General features: G+C 43.8%; 1 protein-coding gene and 1 non-coding gene across 3 annotated transcripts in view; one reads left to right on the forward strand and one right to left on the reverse strand.

The window, feature by feature from the left end:
• Positions 1 to 4,247, reverse strand: part of TAF12 (TATA-box binding protein associated factor 12) — a 33,650-nt gene extending 29,403 nt beyond the window's left edge. Inside the window, exon 1 of one of the 2 annotated variants that reach the window (XM_055330998.1) lies at positions 4,147 to 4,247. The gene's annotated coding sequence lies outside the window, so the exon portion shown is untranslated. The remainder of the gene's footprint in view (positions 1 to 4,146) is intronic. The other variant, XM_055330999.1, reaches the window with a different exon arrangement.
• Positions 4,248 to 7,982: 3,735 nt separating this feature from the next.
• On the forward strand, positions 7,983 to 8,116 carry LOC129514327 (U11 spliceosomal RNA). Its single transcript, XR_008665398.1, has one exon. It is a non-coding gene; the product is annotated as a U11 spliceosomal RNA (small nuclear RNA).
• The last annotated feature ends 2,102 nt before the right edge of the window (positions 8,117 to 10,218 follow it).

Consider the following 10,218-nt stretch of genomic DNA (forward strand, 5'->3'; position numbering starts at 1 on the left):
AGAGATGTGGGGATGGCTTGTATTAGTTATAAGACCATAGCTGTTTAGAGACATCTGTTCCATTAACAGATTTTTTTTTTAAGATTTTATTTCTAAGTTGACACCCAATGTTGGGGGCTTGAACTTAAAATCCTGAGATCAAAAATTGCATGCTCCTCCACCTGAGCCAGCCAAGCACCCTACAGATTCCCTCCCTCTAAAAAAATTTTTTTTTTTTAAGTGAAGAGAGTAAAGGAGTAGAAGACCAGATTGTCTTTAAAACCCTTTAACTTCTGAAATGTTTAGGAGTTATTTAAACAAATGCTGGAGTGAAGGAGACTACCAGGCTGATAGCATAAAAGCCCTATCATCGTGGTGAATGACTTAACTTAATGACTGGGTTTTCTACCTGTTTCTCTCCTCACTGCTTCTAGATGTATCTAAATGAACTCCTAAAAAATAAACAAACAAACAAATAAATAAATAAATAAATAAATAAATAAATAAACGAACTCCTATTTCCCAGCCTAAAAAAAAAAAAAATCAACTAATTGCATTCTGTAAGACTTGAGAGCAACAGAAACATGGATTTTTTTTTCCCACTAGTCCTTTGACTAGTTTGGTCCCATTTAGGTAGTTTTGATTTAACAGAAAGGCAGTAGAGTGCTCAAGGGCATGGACTCTGGTGGCAGTGTCTGGGTTCAAGTACCAACTCTGCCACTTATTAATTAGCTTTATGTCCCTGAGCAAGTTATCTAATCTCTTTATGCCTAAATAATTTCCTCATTTGAAAAATTTAGTCATAAAGTATATATATCTCATGGGATTATTGTGACAATATATATATTTTTTTAAATTTTTATTTATTTATGATAGTCACACAGAGAGAGAGAGAGAGGCAGAGACATAGGCAGAGGGAGAAGCAGGCTCCATGTACCGGGAGCCCGACGTGGGATTTGATCCCGGGTCTCCAGGATCACGCCCTGGGCCAAAGGCAGGCGCCAAACCGCTGGGCCACCCAGGGATCCCTGTGACAATATATTGAGTTTCTGTATATAAAGCACCTTGAAGAGTGCCCGGCACACGGAAAGTACAAATAAATGTTTGCTAATATTATAAAATATATATGCTCTTCTTTTCTAGATCTTAGTTCTAAAAATCAGCATATTAAAACTAAAAGGTTTTCCCATTGTAGTATGTGATGTGGCCTCCTATAACCATTTTTTTGACTATAGACATTGAAAAAAACAACAGTGACTAAAAAATAAAATGGTAGTGGTAAATAGTCAACAAGAGGCTGATAAGAGGTACTATGGCATAGGGAAGACTGAAGTCAAGAGGGTTAGGTATCATCCTACTTCTGCCACTGAGTTATGTAAGCTTCCTTTGACCAGAGTTTCTACATCTATAATTGAGTAGGATCAGACAAATTTTAAAATCCCTTCTGGCTTTAAGAATTAATGTAAGATTTTCAGATTAAGTTCATTATGTACCAATTTCAGTTTGTCTTCTGCACCCAGCACACCTGTACTGCACGCACAGTACAATCTAAACACTGATGGAATCTTATCTCCAAAGTATCTGGGGGCTTTCCATGAAGACTGCAGGTCAAAAGTAATATGTTCTATATTCATATCTGCTCTAACAATGATTTTCTGATCAGGTCCTTTGAAATACTATTATAATAACTCAATGCTAGAGCCACAAATGAGTGAAATAAGTACATTTTGCAAATGTAAATGAGGATATTAACTCAGGAATAAGTTACCATTAATTAAACCATCAAGTACTTTGAAATGGTGGCATGGGCATGCTTTACTTCATAATTTGGTGTAAGTTTTGATCACTTGCATACAGTAGAGGCATTTGCAAATAGTCTAACCCTTTGGGAAAAAACAGTAGTTTCAGCTAAGTTAGCCCAACTTCCCTGATCATCTACTTCATGTTACAATTAATTGTAATGTTAATCCAATTTAAGTTCTTGTTCTTCAATTTGGTCTTTCTTGGCCTCTTAAATTTAAAATTAAATATATCTTACTCTATTGTGAAGAAAAGCTCTATTCAGGTCCCATTTTTCTATCTTGACTGCCTTATGCTTATTTAAAAACACAGAAATTTAGTTCTCCTCAAATACTATACTAGATAAGGACCCTAACAAGTTATAGTACTTGACATTAAGAGACATCTTAAAGAGGAGGAGAGTGCTTTCATTCAATGATATGTTCTGTATAACTCTTATTTCTATTTTGTTGATGGGCAAACTGATATATGGAGAAGAATTCACTTAGAAAAGTAGAAAAAAGGGGATCCCTGGGTGGCGCAGCGGTTTGGCGCCTGCCTTTGGCCCAGGGCGCGATCCTGGGGACCCGGGATCGAGTCCCACGTCGGGCTCCCGGTGCATGGAGCCTGCTTCTCCCTCTCCCTATGTCTCTGCCTCATTCTCTCTCTCTGTGTGTGACTATCATAAATAAATAAATAAATTAATTAAAAAAAAAAAAAGAAAAGTAGAAAAAAAGTTAGTCAAACACATAACTGGGTTTGACTGGGGCTGGGTCACTTAGTACCATGTGTTTTCAGGCAGGGTGACTTAATCTCTCGGAATCAATTTCCATATCTATGTGATGGGACTCCCAACATCTAACCTGTGGGGCTGTGATAATTAAATGATACAACATTTGGAAGTGCTTATGATGGTGCCTAATTAGTCTGAGTAGGTTTCAGTAAGAGATATTATTGAAGGGAAGTGACTGGCCCAAGTATCCCTGACATTCTTATCTAAAAGCAGCCACCTCCAGTAAATGCTTATACTAAAAATACAGGATACAACTTACTTAACTTCAACTTTCCAAACAGCTTACTGTATTTCTTTGGGTGGACGGGTTTAAAGGTTCTCTCAACTGGTTAAGTGAGATTCACTGTATCGAGGTCAATATAGTGACAAGCCTCAAAATAAAGTACTCAATTTGTAAAAATTTCCCTCTTGAGTCTGACGTTAAAGCAAAGATTCCAGAAGCATGTTTTCAAGGATATTAGCCAAGGTCCTCCTACTTCCTGGGCACAGCAGGGTACTATTATCAAAATTATGATCTAATCAATCATTGCCTCACCTCCATCCTGTGCCTTCTTTGGACCTTAGCCTCTTTACATATAAAACAGGAGTTTAAAAAAGATTATCTTTCTGGGCCATCCTGTCCTCCCGTCTAACATTCTTTGGTTTGATATGCAGAGATCTGTGCTCCATCAGGGTCAAGTGGAATGGTATTTAAAGCACTTATCGAGCGTAGAACTGAGTTCAAACGGCTTCGACTTCACATCAGAGCTTCGTTAAGAATGAAGCAGAAAACGGAGATGCTTGCATGTGGGCTTTCCTAGATAAAGTATCTGACACAAGAAAAGCCTGCCAAACGCCGAGCAGGCAGCGCGAAGGAAGGGTCTTCTTCCCCTGAATACATCCTTTACCACTCAGGATTCAGAGAATGTGATGGGGAAAGAAGAAAAAAAAAAAGAAAAAGAAAAAAACGGATCCCTAGATCTTTTCCAAACTCTCTCCCTTTCCCTTGGAGGCTGATCTCCTCGCAGCCATGACCCCCTTACACTCCCCGCTTTGGGGGAGCTCGGGTCCTCACTGCCCGGTTCCCTCAGGTACTTCGGAGTCTCCAAGCCCTGATCCCGTCCCCAGAGAAGCCCATCTTCACTGCCCGCTGCGGTTCCTTCCAAACCCAAGTGTTCTCTGAGTCCTCGCTGCCCTGTTTCTGAATCCTTAGGAGCGTGGATCTTCACCGTCCCGCTTCTGTCTCTTAGGAGCCCAAGTCCTCGCGGCTCCGCTCTTACCCTTCGGAAGCCCGAGTCTTCACGCCCCTTTCCGTTCCGACCCTCTCCTCTCGAGGAGCACGGGTCCTCACAATCCTGTCCCTCGCACCCCGCTTTCCATCAGGTGCCGGGGAACTCACATCCATCCCCGTTCCCTAAGTCCCGTCTCCAGCCCGGGTCCCCACAGCCGCGTCTTCTCCGAGCCCCGAGCCCCTTAGTCCCGTCCCAACAGCCTGATTCCTCGCACAACCCGGTCTCCTCCACAACCTGGTTCTTCAAACACTGACCCACTGTGGGTCTGGGTCCTGACTCCCTCCTCCCGCTCTTCTTCCTCAACTGCCAGGGCCCAAGACTCACAGGCAGCAGCGTCTATCTCCCCATGATATGCGGAGACTGCCCCAGTGAAGCGTTCGTCTCAGCAGCCGGTCCGACTGCTCGGCCCTCCCCGAGTACTTCCGGCACCGCTCCCCGCCTCCAACCCGGAAACGCGCGGCTCTTCCGGCCGGCGGGCGCGCGCCTGGCTTGCGCAGGCGCAGACTGCCCTCTGACACGTGGTCGCGGTCCTGGGCAGTTACTGCGCTCCGGCCGCGGTGCTCTTTCCTGCTGGTGGTTGACTGGCAGCGTGGGCGAGCCCTTCGCCCTCTAGCCAGGTGTTACGAACCGTGCCCAGGCTGCTTCTTTCCGTCTCTGCCTGTCGTATTATCGCAAGCACTACCGGTAATTGGCGCCTTCCGAGGGTTGAGAGGTCGCCATGTTTAGTTGGTGCCTTTATCTTGATTTCGGGACAGAGATACCACCTGGGACCGCATCACCCCGTACGTAATCCTGTTGCACCCTAACAAGGGAATTGGCAGCGCAACAACCTGGAGACGAGACACCGTTTGTACCTGTGGATTGGCGACTCGTAATATCAATGGAGTGTTTGCTGTCATCCAGGAATTTTGCGAAGCCCTTCCGATGTATCTGTCTTTTAATCTTTTAAAGAAAACCCGTGAGAGATTAAGGTTCTAGCTGTGCGGTCTCAACCTGAACTCAGAAGTCTCACTGTAAAGCCCGATTCTGTCGTGTATGTAACCACTGAACTGATGGTTTTGGTTTTTCTAGCAAACGCTTTGGGATAATTTTATTTTTAACCCTATGTCAGGTGATAGGCATATAAGACCCAGTCCTAGCCAATGTGGCATTTACCCTAAGATGAAGAACCCACAAACGTAAAGGAATGTACCAAGGGTTGTGACAGCCCAAAGTGAGCCATGGTAACTGTCCATAGTAACCAGAAGAGATGTCTCCCGCCTGTATGTATCAGTGCAGTAACCTGCACTTCTTCTCTCTCTCTCTCTCTCTCTCTCTCTCTGTAATGTCTATATCCCACATAGGGTTCAAACCCAACCCTGAAAGTCCCACACTCTTCTCCTGAGCCAGCCAGGTGCCCCAGTGCCCTCCTTGTCTTTTTATCTTAAAATCCCACCAAACTCCCATTCCAGTCACCATCTACACTGCCACCAGATCCGAATTCTTAGATTCAAGTCCCCTTCACCATTAAGTTTTAAGCAGTCTTTCTTAGTCTAATTTCCCTGATACTACTCTCTTCACTCCTAAGGATCTGGGCACACACATGCACTCCCCCCAACTCCCATCTTTCTTTTTTTTTTTTTTCTCCCATCTTTTTAAAACCAGTTTAAATGTATATTCAGGGCAGCCCGGGTGGCTCAGCGGTTTAGCGCCGCCTTCAGCCCAGGGCCTGATCCTGGATACCGGGAACTGAGTCCCACATCAGGCTCCCTGCATGGGGCCTGCTTCTCCCTCTGCCTGTGTCTCTGCCTCTCTCTCTCTCCTCTCTGTGTATTCTCATGAATAAATAAATAAAATCTTTTAAAAAATAGTAAATGTACATTCATTCATTCAATAGAGTGTTCATTATGTGCCAAGCTATTTGCTAAATGCTGAGTCTGTTCTAGTAGATACCACAGACAATAAATATCCTTGTCCTTAGTTTACAATCTACAGTAGGAAAACAGACCATCAAAAAGTACACAAAAGTTTAAGAAGGGAGAATACAAGAATAAACCAGATTTATCTAACTGGGTGATGGGCGGGCCCTGAGCTAGGAAAGCATCTTAAAGACCAAGATGGCCAAGGTGGCTGGACCTTCATAGGTTATGGGGAGAGTGGCAGGTAAAGAGTTTGGAGAAGCAGGCAGGATTCAGCTCAGGCAGGACCTTGTAGGCTATGGTGGGAACTTGGGGTTTATTTATAAGGGGAAGGCACTGGAGTATTGAATAGAGGAGTGAAATCATGATTTGTTTTGAAGAGATGTGCTTCTCCCTCTGCCTGTGTCTCTGCGTCTCTCTCACTGTGTCTCTCATGAATAAATAAAATCTGTTTTTGAAGAGATGAGTGGTGGATTATAGGAGGAGGCCCTAACAAACAGCTGACTGCCCATATCTAGGCTTTCCACGTTTATAGTACAAGTCGGCTTCCTATTATAGTGTAAGAGCGGTTTATGTGAATCCCTTCTCTTACAGCTTCTTTGTAGAGGCCAGTTACCTCTGTATGATATTAAAGTGCCTGTCTATAAAAATCTACATATATGTACACAGGAAACAGTCTGGCAAGAGAAAGATTAAACTTTTAGTAGTTTGGGGAAAACATTCTCACATTTCTGTATTCTTTCAATTTTTTTTTTACAATTGGCACATGTTGATTTTATATTAAAAATGAAGTCTATGTGAGTAGTTCCATTTTTATGCCATTCTGGAAAAGGCAAAACTACAGGGCCAGAGGAGCACTGATTACCAGGATTGGGACTAGGGGGTTTGGGGGTTGGCTAGAAAAAGAGACAAAGGAACTTTTGTGGGTGATAGAAATGTTTGATATTTTGATTTGATTGTGGTAAAAGGTACATGTCTATATTAGTTGAACCATATGATTAAAAAAAGTGAAGTTAATATATATTAATTACATATATATAACAAGCCGGACCTTAAAAAATGAAATATAGGGAGGCACCTGATTGGCTTAGTCTGGAGAGCATGTGACCCTTTTTTTTTTTTTTAAGATTTTATTTATTTATGCATGAGAGACAGAGAGAGGCAGAGACACAGCAGAGGGAGAAGCAGGCTCCATGCAGGGAACCTGACATGGGACTGGATCCCAGGTCTCCACAATCAGGCCCTGGGCTGAAGGCGGCGCTAAACCTCTGAGCCACCCAGGCTGCCCCCATTTTGCTTTTTAAAATAATTATAGGGGGGCACCTGGGTGGCTTAGTGGGTTAAGTGTCTGCCGTCAGCTCAGGTTATGATTTCAGGGTCCTGGGATCCAGCCCCGCATCCCTGCTGAGCAGGGAGCCGGCTTCTCCCTCTCCTCCCCGTTCTGCTCTCTCTCGCTGTCTCTCAAATCTTTTTTTTTTTTTAAAGGTTAAAGTATGTGGCATTAGAAAATATACAGCACTGTTTTATGTAATATGCTCTTTATTAATGATATGTGATAGCGTATTCAACCCCTTTTATATCTGTTTGATAAAGATCTACTTTAACCAATCCAAATTTAGCATTGCTTTTTTTCCCCTTCACCTTAATGGTCATCACGCTGTACCTGATTCTGCAACTCAGTACTCAGTGGTGTTTGGTGTCTAATTCATTCCTTGGCAGCGCAGCAGATACCAGTCATTCCACTTGAAGAACACACTACGTTCTGCTAATCCATTGGTCTTTCTCTCCCGGTGTCTCCAATGTTTCTATGGTGGGGCCGCTGCAGGGTAGATGGCTAGGGATGGCCCAAGTTCGTGCATTTTCAATTTTAATAGGATGGAATTCGTGTCTTCCCCACGTGGTACCCACGGCGCCAAGAAGCGGGTATCGTGCGCAGCGTACAACAGGTGCGAGCCGGCGCGCACTGCAGCTGGCGACAGCTTCCCGGCTCGGCGACTCCCTCTGCGCTCGCCGGCTCCTTCCCAACAAGCACCGCGCACATTTGCATACCAGTTACGTCCTTGCCTTTACTTGCATATAAAAAATCGAAAGGACAAATCATAAAAGTCTCTCTGTGAAGATTGCCCTACGGCTCAGCATGTCTTGCAGTTCCCCACTTCAACTTGAGGAAGAGGAATCAGGAAATTGCTTGCACTTTGTTTTCACCTTTATCGAAAGAGGGATTCGCCAGCACTGCCACCCTGTTTATGGGCACGCCAAGGCAAAAAGGGCTTCTGTCGTGAGTGGCACACGTAGGGCAGCTCCATTGCTCTTCGTGCGGAATCGACATCAAGAGATTTCGGAAGCATAATTTTTTGGTACCTGGGCAGCTGGTGATCGTTGGTCCCGGCGCCCCTGTCAGAAGTGAACTAATGTAAGAGCTTTTGCCTTATTTTGATGCTTACGCGTAGCAGAAGTTATTTTTCTTAACAAGGGAATAATTGGCGTGTTCAACGTGTGAGTGAGAAGTTCAACAAAGTGCTGGTTAGATTAGCTAAGTCAACTATTTACGAGAAGCATCAAAGGACTGTGGTTACACGCTGTGGTTTTTCACAGTAAAGCGGGTGACGGCTGACGTAGGAAAAGCGGCTATTTTTCCACTTCACAGGTTAGGGAATGGAGGTTTGAGCAAAGTAAAGTTGCATGTTTATTCAAGGGCACTCTGGAGTCCAGAGGGACTATCCAGACTAAGTGTCTGCTTGCAGGGGTGATTGGATCAGCAAGCATAACTGATTTTATAAAAATTCTTCCCCTCAATCAGGCGTATACATCCCTTTCTAAAGCTGTGTTAAAAAAATAATAATAAATAAAAATAAAAAAAATAAAGCTGTGTTAATGTTCTTTCGATAGCTTTTGGCCTTAAAAAACAAGCAATAGGGATCCCCGGCTGGCTCAGCGGTTTAGCGCCTGCGTTTGGCCAAGGGCGCGATCCTGGAGTCCCGGGATCGAGTCCCATGTCGGGCTCCCTGCATGGAGCCTGCTTCTCCCTCTGCCTGTGCCTCCGCCTCTCTCTCTATGTGTCTATCATGAATATATAAATAAATCTTAAAAAAAAAAACAGAAGCAATAAAGTATCAGTTTAGCACTTTCTTACTGCTGGCTACCAACGACCTTTCTGGATAACCATTCAACAAAGAGGTAAGAATCTAAAACCTTCAAAAAAAAAAAAATCTCTCAGAGCAGTTGGGTGGCTCAGCCACTTGGGTGGGTGACAATCTGCCTTTGGCTCAGGTTGTGATCCTGGGGTCCTGGGATTGAGTCCCGCATCCAGCTCCCTGCAGGGAGCCGGCTTCTCTCTTTGCCTGCCTCTCTGACCCTCTCTCTGTGTCTCTCATGAATAAATAAAATTAAAAAAAACTCATCTCTCAAGAATGTATCCTCATATGTAAAACTATGTTTAAAAGGAGATTTAGGGACACCTGGCTGGCTCAGCCAGAAGGGCATGGGATTCTGGATGTCCCTGTGGTGAGTTGGACCTCCACCTTGGGTGTGGAGATTATTGGGGGGGGGGGGAGCAACTAAAAAACTAAAAAAAAAAAAGATTTAGCAAGGGGTTCATCCATTGTAACAACAAGTGTATACTAATGATTCAATATACAGTTGACCCTTGAACAACATGGGTTTGAACTACACAGTCCACTCTTATCGTAATATAAATGTATTTTCTCTCCTTTGTCTTTTCTTTTTTTTTTTAAGTAAGCTCTATGCCCAAGGTGGGTCTTGAACTTACACTTCTTCAAGAGTTGCATGCTCCACTGACTGAGCCAGCCAGGTGCCCTTCCCTTAGAATTTTATTAATAGCATTTTCTTTTTTCTAGTTTTTTTATTATAAGGCTGCAGCATATAATACACATAATACAAAAACATGTCTTAATCCACTGTTTATGTTATCAGTAAGACTTCTAGTCAAGAGAATGCAGCTTTAGGGGAGTCAAAAGTTATACTGGGTGGGGGGTTATACTCAGATTTTTTTAAAAAGACATTTCTTTTAGAAAGAGGGGGTGAATGTGAGCGAGAGCAGGGTGAGGAACAGAGGGGGGTGGAGAGGCATAAGCAGAATCTTCGCTGTGTGTGGAGCTTGGTTGAGGCTTGATATGGGGCTCTGTCCCATGACCCAGAGACCATGTCCTGAGCTGAAATCAGGAGCTGGATGCTCAACTGACACCCAGTTGCCCCTATAGTGGTATATTTTACAGTAGGGAGAGTGGGTGGGGGGTTGGCACCTCTAACCTCTGCATTGTTCAAGGGTCAAGTGTAGTAGTGATTCATCAAGTGTCTAACTTCACAAGGCTTAGTGAGGGGAGAGAGAGCAAACTGAGTACTATGCTGAGTTTGGCTGGGAAAGGGAGTTTTTGGGAAAGCTTTCCTAAAGCAAAGAATTTGAAGCTGAAACCAAAAGAAGAAATAGAAGACCACCAAACAAAGTTGTTGGGGGAAGGGCTGTTTATGTAGAGGCAAA

This window comes from Nyctereutes procyonoides, unplaced genomic scaffold (genome assembly GCF_905146905.1).
Source record: "Nyctereutes procyonoides isolate TBG_1078 unplaced genomic scaffold, NYPRO_anot_genome, whole genome shotgun sequence".
Taxonomy (NCBI): domain Eukaryota; kingdom Metazoa; phylum Chordata; class Mammalia; order Carnivora; family Canidae; genus Nyctereutes; species Nyctereutes procyonoides.